This window comes from Papio anubis, chromosome 2, assembly GCF_008728515.1.
Source record: "Papio anubis isolate 15944 chromosome 2, Panubis1.0, whole genome shotgun sequence".
In the NCBI taxonomy this organism is placed as follows: Eukaryota; Metazoa; Chordata; class Mammalia; order Primates; family Cercopithecidae; genus Papio; species Papio anubis.
In genome coordinates, this window is record NC_044977.1 from 151380927 (window position 1) to 151394674 (window position 13748).

The following is a 13748-nucleotide window of genomic DNA, read 5'->3' on the forward strand; positions in this document are numbered from 1 at the left end:
TTCAGTGAGGGCAAGAACCTGGTACTGTAGGTGTCTCTGGTGCTTAGCACAGGGTATGACTCACAGGAGAAACAGAGTTACAGTAGTTGTGGAACACCTTTGGCAATGAATAGTTAATGAATAAGGACTTCAGGTTGCTCGATGTTTCCAGGGTCCTTGTGGATTTCAGGGCATGGAAATGGTCAGAGACCTTGAGGATGGTGTTACTGCTCTGGGAGAGGAGACTCATTTGCCCTTATTTCTAACTCTGTATTTCCACATACTTTGCACTCCTGCTGTTTTTTAGTCTCTCTCTGGCTTTTTATTAAAAAAATTTTTGGAACTGTACTTGTATAACCAGGGCTTTTCAGTTCCTATCTGTTGTATGTTTGGGGACTGATTGTAGCTCAAGGTGCTAAAAAGGAAAATGGCATTTGTCACTGGGTTGTAGCACTATACACTCTGCTTTCTTAAAAGCAACATTTTACTCTTCAAGGCTGATTATTCCCTAGTGGTTTGGGTAGATATTTGGCTCAGGGATACAACCACAGTATTCAGAATGTGACATCTGTGATGGAATCTGGGCTCTGCCTCTCACTACCTGTATGACCTTGGACAGGAGACCTAATATCTCTGGAACTCAGTTTCTCCATTCATAAAATGAGGATGAAGATACTTTCTACATGTGGTTGCTGGAAGGATTAAATAGAAAATACTAGTGAAGTCCTGATCCAAAGTAAAAACTCAGCAAGTCTTTGTATAATACATCTCCGTGCCCTTTCCCTTTCGTCTCTTTCTCAAAATAATCTGAGGAGGTCACCCATGGAGAATTTTTTCTAGGCTAGACCCCAGAACCTCTGAGTGAATGAGTGAATTAACTCAATGAATGAAGAAAGGAAGATCTGAATGAATGATAATGTGAGCCATAGGATCCATTACTAAAGGATGCTGGGATAGTACTGGTAACAGTAATTATTTAGTGAGTGCCCAAATGCTGGACATTGTGGTAGGCAATTTACAGAAATTATCTCATTTAATTATTATAAGAGTCCTTTAAGAAAGTTACCATAGTCACCATTTTACAAATGAGGAAACAAAACCTCAGTGAAATTGTCACATAACAGTGGTGCCATGACTAGTAAGTGGTTTTACTAAGTGTCATGAAAATAGAAGGCCACAGATATGTATGTGTGTACATAGATGTATTTGTGGGTATATGTATGTATGTATCACACTCATACATACATATATAGTATTTATCTTAGTCTCCCCAAAATAGTAGTCATCCGTGACATGATTGTACAGTTATTGAGTGACTATAAATATTGGTGGCACTTGGAAGAGTAAAAGGCAGATAAAGTGAAGGGTAGAACAGGAATGATAGTTTGACAAGGTAGCCTTGGGAAGGGGAATACAAAGGCAATTGACAGAGGGCTTTTGGGGCTACCTTCTTGTTCTTTAGAGAAGAGAGACCTGGGAGAGTTTCCTGAGCCTCTGAGTAAGGCAAGAAGGCTGTGTTCACAGATTCCAGGGTCCGAGACTGCAGGCCAGTAGCCACCTAGGGCACGGATGAAACCATCAGGCACGTGTGTATATCTTTGCATGTAATGACTTAAGTGATGTATGTCAGCATCCACAGCTTTCCCTCTTAAGGGCTTCCAAGTAGCTTTATAGTTGTAATAACACTGGAAACACACAGAATATTGACACCCAGTTTTTGAGTGACATGAAGCAGACTGTCTTGAGTGGACATGTAGATTGAAAGCACTAGTTTAAGTTGGATGAGGATAGTCCTGCATGGCCCTGAACCCTGGCCTCACATAGCCTTGGATTATTTATCTCTATGTGTTTTATTTCCTCATTCATAGATGGAGACATAAATGTGCTTATCTAATACAATTTTTGTGAGGTGAAGATGAAATAATGTATGTAAGGCACAGCACAATTCCTGGCACCTAGTGAGTGTTTAATAAAGTACGTATATTTATAATGATTCCCATGAAAAATTTGTTACAGGATAAACCATCTCTAAGCCTTAGTCCATTTGGTTTTAGGATCACTAACAAGACACAGAGGCTCTTTGGAAGGTTTGTACCTTGGTTTATTTTGCTAACATATTCTGGTCGTAGTTTAGTGGGACTGACCCAGAGTGAGCTTTAAGCCAGGCTGTTAACACAGTGGAGGCCAATTAGTGAAGAGGAAGAGAGAAGGCATTTCCCAGGGCTGCCATGTGCCACTCGGGGTACTGGGCCTTGAGGACAGTGTGGAGTCCTTTGTCTTTGGCCATTTCCCTTTGGTGCCTGAGCATTGTGGGGTTGGAGACACCAGCCACTTCCAGCCTGTGGTGTTGACACTCAGGTGGCCAGCACCAGTCATGGCTGCCGTCATGCCTGTGCACCAGCATCCTCTAGTCAGCTGCAGTGTCTGCATACTTGGGCTCCATAACTTTTCTCAGCTTTTGAAGTAGGCTGATTGAACCTGAGATCAGACCTTCCTGTGCAAGGTCAAGAGGATAAAACTGGGAGGTAAGGCATATTAAATGGGTAGTCAGAGTAGACAAGCCTTGAGGGAAATGGAGCAGGTTCTTCATCCTAGAAGTCATATTAAATGGATGCTTAATTGTCTAATTCAGGATGGTTCCCTGGAATGAGGTACTAACAAGGGGAAGAACCCTACATCTTGGCTTCAGGTCCTTATGTCAGGCTTAAGGCCACAGTTCCTGAAGCATGTTGGAGTGAATACTGGTCCCAAAATTATTTAAGGAGGTGAAGGGTTCCATAGTCAAATTGGTCTGAGAAACACTTGTCCATTTATTTAGATGATTTGCAGTAAACATCCTGAAAATTCTTACAATAAACAAAACCTGTTCATTATTTTCAAGAACAGAACTTTTCAGGGAGCCTTAAAAATATCATCAGTTGAAGAATATTCTATGTGCTCCATGCAGTGCACATTAGGAAAATCAGGCTCAAGGACTTCTTGATCTGAAGCAGTCAATGGGGAGTTATTTCTTGTGTCTTCCCAGCCCTGTTCCTTCTTCCAGTGAAGGTTCTCTGTGTCTTCTTTGAGGAATGCTCCTCCCTTCTCCCCTGAACCATTTGTCTCAGTGGTGAGGAGACAGGGAGGCTATCAGACATGGACCCTAGTCCCAGGGGCTGTACATGACACAGGGAGGGTCAAAGCAGTGCTTAACCAAGACTTTGAGTTAGTACCGATGAGATGAGCACTTTCCTTTCTGAAGTTATAGCAGACAAAATGTGAGCTTGAGAGCTGCCATCTACTACAGAACCCACCTAGTAATAAAAATTGGTTAGAAAAAACCTGCCAATATGAAAAAAAGGCAGACATGAGGGGCACCTAGTTAGGGCCTAATCAATGATATAGCATAAAATGTTGATATTAACACATAAATAGCATATAATATAATTATGTAATTAATAGATAAATTATGTAATTTAATTATATACTATAATATGTAATTCAATTATATAATATATAGCATATAATTATATGTTTATATAATACAGAATGATTAGGTCTTGCTAAGGTTAATATATATATAATTTATAAGCATATAATTCTATAATGTATTGTTACTATATATAATACTGAACATATATAATTTTATAGTTACACAAAATATGGGGGTGTGTGTGTGTGTATATATATATATATAAAAATAACCTTAGCAAGCCCTAATTGTATGTAAGCACATAATATGTAAGAATGGAATTATATATAGTTATATACAATGATTAGTTAGATTTATGTAATGATTTAGATATTAATCACCTTAGCAAGTCCTAAGCTTCTTGTCATCAGTGAGGTCCAGCCACATCTCAGCTCTTCTCACTTTTGGGTTATGAGAGCCAAAAATACACATCCTTTTGCTTAGACTTGTCCAATTTGCTACCAAAAAGAATCCTGATGAACACAGGCAGTTTCTAGAGGGGCCCCGCCCTTCACTGAGCTGCCCACATTTCTAGCTTGACTTTAAATAGGGCAGTACTGAATCTACAGAAGATCATAAAATTCACTAAAAATTCCAAAAGGAGAGCAAACAGGAGCACTGGAGGTTGGGCCTCTTTTGAAAATTCTCTGTTCTCCTAGGTGGGGACATGATATTGTCAACTCTCCTCCATTCGAGCTCTCATTTCATCTCTACCAGCGTTGCTCTTTTCCTTTCCTCCTGCTGCTCCCTGTACCCTGGCTGTGTCTCACTTCTCAGTCATGAAAAGTCAGGAGGTGGCCACATGGTTTGTGATGGAAGAAAGGTAGCTGAGTTACTTGTCCTTTCTGCCCTCCAGGCTCCTCTGTCTGGAGCACAGCCAGTTTACAGCACCTTGTCTCTCCATTCTGGTTCCTCCTCCCCACACACTCAGTCTTCAATGACTAAGCCTTACGTAATGTAACCAGCAGCCCCCACTCAAGTCATTTGGCCATTAACAGGGATTATAGTCATAAATGAAAGTGGCAGCATTTTATCCCTGGTTGTGTGAAGGAGGTTTTCATGTAGGTCATGAGCCTTCCCAATATTAGATTGAGTCATTAGGAAGGTGGCAGCTTTATTTGTTCATGGTTAAAAGTGCTCTTGGGTTTTTCTTGATATCTGATCTTTAAACAGTGATGTGAGCTAGAGCTGGCTCCCAAAAGCCAATAGTAGCATCTCTTACCAACTCCGAGCTCAGTGGCATCATGTTGATGGCTTAAAACTAGCCATGGTGGTACTTTCACCATGGGAATCAACACGTTACAAATTAGACCTGCCCCAACCCCAAAGGTGGTTGTTAACCATTTACCGGCACACCACTGCCCAGATGCTCACATGGCTAATCTTTGCTTTTACCATCTCTGTCCTTCTGCCATCCTTGCAGTGGCATTTATGAGTACCCATCACCTACAAGACCCAATCACCTAAATTGAGGGTGTTGGGACAATTTTTTTTCTGGTTAATCTGACTCACCTGGCCCACGCTAATATAGTTTAGAATAGAGGCTGAAACTCAGTTGCCCATGTATTTACATTCAGCCTGACAACTTATTTTACTTGGCCCCCATAACATTTGTTTAAAAAGTGAATTTTCTGCCCCAATTTAAAATCTGGTGGATTTCACATGGAAAACCTGTGTTTCCGACTTCTCTTAAAAGAAAAAAATCAGAAGATCTGGCAATAATGGGCAACCATCCTTGTACTGAGACAGTTGGTGGAAGCTGAGGTGCAGCAAGCCCTCTGCACTTGCCATGCATTTTTCTTTTCACCCTAGTCCCACTCAGGCAGCTGTATTCACTTATGCTACCTGCCTTACTTCTGCAGGTGTTTGAGTTTGGTTTAGAGCAACATATCCTATATCTTGTTCTCCCCACCTTCCACTAGAAGGAACTTAATAAGACAGGACATGGTCCGGGGTTGCATAGAATGGTAGGATTACATTCCACTGGGGAAATCAAGCATGGCCTCACTGATAAATAGCTCTGTAACTCTGGAGTGAGACCTCCAGTTAGGGATAAGATTTTCATTATGTAAGACATGTAAGGAGGGATGACATTCCAGGTATCAGGAGTAGCAGGAACAAAAGCATGCAGATGGGAGTCTCCCTGTGCTTTGGGACTGCCTTGTGCTTTGAGAATGCCGAGACCTAGGATTTGTGCTGGGCAAGTGGGTAGTAAAAGGATGAAAACTTAGGTTGAGGCCAGGTCATTGAGAACCTTGGATTTTAGGTTTAATTTAATTCCATATAATAAATTATTTCTGAGCCCTTGCTATATCCCAAGCTCTCCACTAGGGCACGAACCCAGATATGATTGTGTAACACCTCTTCCCAGGACTTTTATCCATAGTTTACACATTTGTTTTTGTTGTTGTTTTGAAGTTTTTGCCGTGAACCTCTATCAAGTTTATTCAAGCCAGATAAACTAGTACTTTTTCAGGATAAAAAGTATAGTTTATTGGCCCCCTAGGGAAGAGGAATCCTTAGAGCACCAGGGACTTTACTTGGAAAGTATAAGTTACTGGAAGTTTCTGTGGCTCATCAACCTGGGGGGCACCTCCCAGTGCAACTTCAGCAATGTCAGCCCCATGGCACGCACACAGGCTGAAAGATGGAAGCCAGGGAGGAGGCTGCTATGGTGGCTAAGGGATGAGGGGATGCCTTTAAAAGAGATGAGAAGGAATAGACAGAGAAAGGCAATGACGAATCTATCAGACAGCAAGAACACAGGCCAGAATTGTTTGGAGAGTAAGAGTGGTTAGAACTGTCTGAATTGGTAGTGAGCTGCTACATTGGGCAACAGGGAAGCCCAAAAATAGGGGTGTGTGGGTGGGTGCATGTGTGTGTGCGTGCACGTGCGCATGCATGGAAGTTACCAAGGTATGGTGTGGAAGGACTACCAAACAGATGAAGCCTTCTTAGGTTCCTTGTTGACTCTCTGAGATAAATTATATTTCCAGTTGACAAACATTGGGCAGAAAAAAATCCTATCTTAACGTTTAGAAGAAAAAAAAATCCTATTAGGGTGTGAATGTTCTATATTTGGGAACAAATCTTGATTAACTGCTTAGAGTAGGAGGAGTATGGCTTTTGGCGGGAGAGCAGGCAATGAAGAAAAGATGATGAAGCCGCTCTTTAAAGAGAAAAAAAAAGGGGGGGAGCTGGATGTGGTGGCTCACGTCTATATTCCCAGCACTTAGGGAGACCGAGGCGGGTGGATTACCTGAGGTCAGATGTTCGAGAACAGCCTGGCCAACATGGTGAAACCCCATCTCTACTAAAAATTCAAAAAAATTAGCTGGACATGGTGGTGCGTGCCTGTAGTCCTAGCTACTTGGGAGGCTAAAGCAAGATAATCGCTTGAAGCCAGGTGGCAGAGATTGGCGGTGAGCCGAGATCATGCCACTACACTTTAGCCTAGGCGACAGAGTGAGACTCCATCTCTTTGGGGAAAAAAAAAAAAAAGAAACTTATTTTTTACATCTGCGAAGGATGAAGAAAGATGAGAGCAGGGAGCGAAGGGAGTGGGGAGAGAGCAGGAAGATGGCACATGGCTGGGGAGGCTGGCCAAAAAGAGTCTGAAAACAAGAATGTCAATTGTGATATGTAGCTGTTTGCCATATCCTTCCAAGTGACTCATCTTCATGACCCCAACACTTCAAGAATACTTTGTTTGAATTTTCCCTGCTTCCCTGAGGAACTCAAGCAAAAGATAGGGCTTAACCCTTGGGTTGGCCCAATACAAAACAGGACGGAGGCTGCAGTAACCACAACTTGCAGAATCCTAGGGAAGCGCTCTGGATCTCTGCCAGCTCTGGATGGCAAAGGGAGCCCATCTTCAGTGGGCTTTGGGGGAAAGGGGACCCTGGGGGGCATCTGGATGTTAGGGCAGGTCAGCAGGACGAAGGTCTACTGGAGGAGCAACAGGGAGCAGAAGAAGCAGTAGGAGAGAGACAGGGAGGTGTCCAATTCTGCTGCCCTCGTGCAGGGCCCCTGACTCCTCAGAGTCTCATCTTTTCCACAGTTAATAGTAAGAACAACCTACCTTGGGGGTTAAGATCATGCATGTAGATCTCCAGCACTTTGTAAGTGCTGAATAAATGCCCAGTGTTATAAGGATCGTCTTTGCATTGGTCTCCAAAACTTGTGCTGCCAAATTTGGCTCTGGGTATAACAAAGTTCCCTGACTGAAGCCTGATAGGGGCCAACTTGCCATGCCACCAGCCTCACATCCCCACCCATCTCCCTTCCTCAGGCATGGATTTAGGACAGAGCCCCAGAGAATATTGACCCAGCCAGAGCAGTTCTTGGTGTCTCACCTTATCAAACACTCTGAACAATAAAACTCTCAGAGGTCATCTTTACTGTGAAATTCTAAAATCATATTTATTCACCAATTCACAGAAAGTGTCGTAACGACCACCAACATGAATCAGTTTGTAGGCATTTACAAGCCACGGCTGAAAATAAAAATCTGTCTGTGTTGAATAGGCATTTAACAAATTACTTGAAAACTGCAAGAATCATAATTGTTATAAATTTAAAGTTTGTGTTTCAAACATGGGTAAGATCTCAGTCATGGGGAGAAGCCCAACAGATTCCCGTGATGGTTCTTATTTTCTTCCTATATCTTTATATACATAGAGACTCTCAGAGCCCCTCACTCTGTGTCAGTCTGAATTGGATATGACAGCTCAATTAGGCCTGAGAGGATTCTGAGAAAAGGAGTGGGGAGGGAAAAGGGCATTTTCTCTGACCCTCTGCGCCTGGGCAACCTTGCTGACTGAGAAGACAATGCGCTCTTCTGAAATTAGATTCAATTTTCTATAAATTCATACAGTCCTTCTAATGAGATACTCCAAAGTTTGAATTGTTTCACAGTCATACACAATAGTATATTTATCAAATAAACATTTCTAGACTAAAAAGATTCATTCTTTGAGGCAGCTTGAAGAGCTCAGAAGTCTGATACATGTCAGGTACACTCTGGTCCACCGCTGGAGGCAAAGCCATCCACTGTGGGAGACACGGGCCAGACTGGCAGTAATGGCCCAGACAGTAGCAGTGATTGAAGGTGATTCTGCAAGATGAGGCTGCTCCCCCTCCTCTCTCTGCTGTGTCAACACCAGAGACTCCAGAGGAGAGAAAACATAACCCTCTCTCTCAGGCCTTTCCCACACACACTGAGGTTGAGAAGCTGGGAATAAACAGCGTCAGACCCTTCTAAATGGCGATGGCAGCTCCAGACAAGGGAGAAGGGAAGGACTGAGAGAAGAAATTATTAGACTTTTTAAACCGGCTGAACCTAGAACCTTTACATTTGGTTACAAAATCATGCCTGGAGGTGACAAATTCAATAGCATTATACCAAGTGTTTGGGCAACAGTGGAAAGACAATAGTAGAGACAAGCTACAGCTTTAGACAGTGGTAGAGAGAACCTACAACTTTAGCTTGTAGAAACAGCTGTTGGGTGTTCAGCAGATGCAGTCTAGATGCATGCAAACCCACTGTGTGCAGTATGCTTCACTCTCACTACTAGGGAGCCAGACCTTGTGCCTGCGGCTGGCTGAATCTTGCATGGAATCTGTGGATTCACAGAGGCTCTCCTCAGCTAAGAGGGAGTGTGGCTGATGCATTTCTCCGTGGCTCATTCAATTTGGGGTATAGTCATACCACTGAGTCTCTATGAAGTAGTGACAAGCTGGGTCTTCAATTTCCAAATGTTTACCAAACTCCTACTATGTGCCAAGCACTATTCCCACTGCTTTGAGAGCTAACAGTAAACAACAACAATGAAAAAACATGTAACATCCCAACCAGTGCTTCTAAGGATTTAAAATATGTTGGGACTTTTGACTTTATTCTTACTTCTGTATTATAGTTATGTATATGGCTTTGGGGTGTGTGTATATGTACACACATATGCACACATACACACATATATATAATCAGCTGTCCATAGCCTACTCATCTCTGATAATGTATATTTTGTACTCAAATTTCCCAAATACCCCTACCAAATCATTCTGACTCTCTTCCTTACCAACATTATAATGTCCCTGACAATAACATAACAAACCCAGCTCTAACGCCTACAGATTTCTTTGAGAACAAACAACTTTTACATGCAATTTCTTTTCTAAACTCACCAACTGGTTTTCTTCAACCTCCTGCCCACACTGTCCAGCTCAAGGCATCAACAACCCTTTATGGAAACCATCTAAGTCAGACTGGATGCAATCAGTTAGATTGATTCATCATGACTAGTTCAATTAAGAACTGATCACCTTCAAACAGCTCTGACTTTGGAAGCAATTGATTTTGACTGCCTCTTTGGTCACATGGCCAGATTTAACCATAATTTTTTTGCAAACTTGGATGCATCTTTAAATACAGAGCAATGCTTTGGCTTCTGGGGAAGGGGGTTGTTCCTGATGCTGTCCCTTATACCAACTCTCCTGTTTCCTCTCCAATTAGGAGTCACATTTTCCCTCAGTATCTCCTATCTTACTTTTTGAGTGATCAGCCCTGATTTTCAAGTCTGACTTTCTCCCCCATGCCAAAAAAACAAAAACAAAAACAGAAAAACAAAAAAAGCTTTTTGCCATATCACACCACCTGAAGTTTGGCTAGTGAACATGAGCAGACCTCTTCTGAATGCCACACATCAGCCGTGTACTTGCAGCCATGTAGGGGAGCTGGAGGTGGGTGGGCGTGGGCTCCAGATGTGGGTGTTCTGTGTTGGCCAGGATGGATGCACTTTTGCCACCAAGGGTGGATGAGCCTTTATATTAACATCCGTGACCCACAGGCACAAGCAAGGCCCTCCTCACAGAGGCCCTTATGAATCCTACTAAAGGGCAGATGCTGCCTCCTCATCCCTTTACCTGCCTTTTCTGCAGAGGTTCTGGAGTCTGCAGCTGAGACCTGCGGGTTGCTTCTCTCTTTCTGCACACAAACTGTGGCTCATTTCTCTGGTTGCTCCTTCTGCTGGGGAAAAGGACCCTCAATATGTGTGTGGGTGTCCCATTTCTGTTCTGAAATGGGCAGTAAAAAGGGTCCAGGTAACAGAGATGCATTTTCATTTCAAGATAAAAGCAAACAGACATTAAAGCTAACACGTTTCTGTTGTCTGTGATTAATACACACTGTCTGCATTTTGGCTCTTCTCAAGTCTGTTGCCCTCTTTTCATTAGTCTACTGGGAATTGAGCTTCATGTTGATGAATCTCCTCTGCAGGAAATCTGATAAAAGGAACTGGAGAGCGGCACAGGGATGGGTCATTAACAAATGAGGACTTTCTCTCCTTAATGGGGATGCTGCCCATGACCTCGACAGTGGAGCAAGCAGGCCTCACCCAGGCACATCTACCCCTGCTCCTTGCTTAGGGGCTCCGTTTACTGACTATAGCTAGGAAGGGGTAGTCCCCAAACAACCCCACTCCTGTTTTCTCCCATGTGCATCACAAATGTCCTCTGTTCGCTGCACTTCCACCCCTCGTCGATCTGATGTTACAAAGGACCTTGACTCACAAACCAAGGAAGATGGAGGAGGCTTTCTCCACTGGGGGGATCTTAATTCGTCAAACCTAGTCCCTTCACTGAGGTCAAATGATCTCTGAGATTCAATTCAATTCAACATTTGTGGTACACACGTCATGGGCCAGGTGCGGAGCTAGGCCCCCATGGTGCCACAATAGCTAAGTCGGTAGTCTGCTTGCCTTGAGGAGGTGGCCATATCAGCAGAGACAGCAATAGTTGGGGATCTATACTAGTCTCGCACAGCCACGTTTTCCAAGGTCCTGGTCAGACACCACATCATTCAACTGCGTGTTCTCATGGGGGCAGGGTCCTGCCTCTGGGGAGGTGTTGCCTTCATGGTCCAGAGGTACTAGCTCCTTTCTGCTCCCCAGAAACGGGGGTATCTTTGGGCCATTCAGGAGGACTCTGAAAAGACTGCTGAGGCTGTGAGCAGAAGACAATCTGGGTTCTTCAGAACTCAACAGATGGTGCTAGTTTTCCTAGGCCACATATCTAGTCCCTTTCCTAGACTGTTCCTCTTCTGTCCTTCCACCCCAAAGCCCAGGGCCCTGGCCCTCTGACTCCCCATCTCAAAAACCCTTGTAGGAGGAGACTGTACCTCATAGGGAGGAGTCAGTTAGGTGTAAATGACTGACAAAGTACCAGCGAGTTCCTTTCAAAGGTCTGTGGACCTTCACAGAGTTTAAGCTATAAATCAATAGTTGCTGGGCCTCAGGGGGAAGGGGAATTGGTGAATCCTGGCAGCCTCACAGACTTTAGAAATTAGAAGGCCCAGACAGATTCTAATTGTAAATGAGGCTGTAGGTTTGTTTTTGGATTTTTGGTTTCTGCTTTTAGTAACATCCAGAATGAGTCACTGCCCTTCCAAGGAAGGCCATCCATTCCCCAAGCAATTCAGTGTTTGAATTGTGACGCTGCAGGCCCCAGTCTCATTACACACAGAGCAGTGCTGCAGCAACCTGGCAACGTCCTTAAATGACCCCCTTCACTCTCTGCTGGGCCCTGGGTGTTTCCACCAGCATATGGGCTGTGTAGGAAGCAGTTCTCCTAGTGACCAGGGTCACTGCTGCAGTTTCAGTGTTTCTCCACAAAATATGGTCCTCGCAGAGGCTGCTCAGCTTACAGAAACCTGGCAGGTGGCCTCAGGGATGAGTGACCTCATGGCAGCCTCTCCTGGGCAGTCTGTCTCTCTAGGATAGAAGGGGCAGGAAGGCAGGAATTGTCTTATGCCCAAGGGCAGGTGAGGGATGGGGACTAGGACCAACGTTCCTTGAAACCACTGCTTCAGTGAGTATAAACTGGAGCTGAAAAGGCCCAGGATGGGGGGCCTGGGGTAGTCTGCTTTGGCACCCTCACTACACTAGTCACTGATTTTGCCTTGTTAATAGTCAGTTCTTCCTGATGCCAGCTCAAGTCATCTCCTTATTCTCTGCATCAGTGGTTCTCAAACTTGAGTGCGTGTCAGAAGGCTCATTAAATCACAGACTGCCTGCCTCCAGAGCTTCTCATTCAGTAGCTCTGGGGTGGGGCCCAAGAATATGCATTTCTCGCATGTTCCCAGGTGACGCAGCTGGCCTGGGGACCCACTGCTCCTCAGCACCAAGTGTAAGCCCTCAGCAGGTCTCACGGAGGTGGGCCCTCCTTAGATCTTCAGCTCTGATGTTAGGCCTCAGGAGGGCTCCCTTGCATCAGTCTGGCTTGTGCCTTTTGAGACTTGGCTCCTGCTGGCCCCTCTACCTGCATCACCCTTCCTAAATTTCCAGGTCCACCTGGCTGCTGTTTATATTTAAGGACTGCTTCTGTCTTATTTTCTCTGAATCTCGACTGTCACCCATGTTATTTCTGCCCAGTGGGCAGGGTGACTAGCTTTCATCCGTAAGTGAACTGAGTCAGCCTTGATTAGAATTGAGGAAGATTCAGGGAAACATTGCCCACTTCCCTGGAGAGCTCCTCGGCCTGCCTCAGTGATACTTGTCAGGGCCTCCAGAATTACACCTGTCATCTGACTTAGGGTGGGTAGCTGTCAAAGCAAGTTATCCTGCCTCCCTAACACTAAACTTCTGTCCCCAAAGTCCTGACTGCTTGTACACAGCCTCCCAACACCGCAAAGGGACAGGCCAAGAGCTCCTCATGGTCAGGGAAACGTGCCTTGTTCATGCTCCCTTCCCCTGTTGCTGGCACAGGGCCTGGCCCATCACAGGTGCCCAGTGAAGGTCTGCTGAATTACACTGAACATAGCTGTAAACACAGACTCCCATCTGTTTACCGCCTGCACACAGGGAATGTCTGTCAGCTTTCTGGGGTGCTGCTGGAGGTAATTTCTTCTGTCTCTTTTTGTCTCCCTGGGATGGAGTGAAGCCTGGCTCTTAATCCACAGCCCCTGGAAAGCCAACTCTCGTTTTCCAGTTGGCATTAAAAGGAAAACTAGAGCATGATCTACAGAGCAGGTATAGAATACATCTATAAAGTAAAGGAAGTAAAGACAGGAAATGAGGGTATTGGGGTAGACTTCAAAACTTTCATGCTCATTTCCTTTGCCTGCAGCTGGACAATGGAAAGTGGTTATGTGAAAATTAAATGGTGCCAAGGGCTTTTGCTTGTCAGCCTCAATAAATGTCTGATATAGATACAGAATCCTGTATCATTCATAGCCTGCCAGAGTACACTGCAGAAGGCTTTGGGGATCCCCCAGAGGCCTAAACCTTATCTTACCTAAAAATCATCTACTTTTCACTAGCAA

General features: G+C 44.3%; 1 long non-coding RNA gene across 2 annotated transcripts in view; it reads left to right on the forward strand.

Annotated features, from left to right (window-relative positions):
* LOC103882325 overlaps positions 1–13748 on the forward strand; it is a 146615-nt gene that overhangs the window by 97280 nt on the left and 35587 nt on the right. The window lies entirely within an intron of this gene.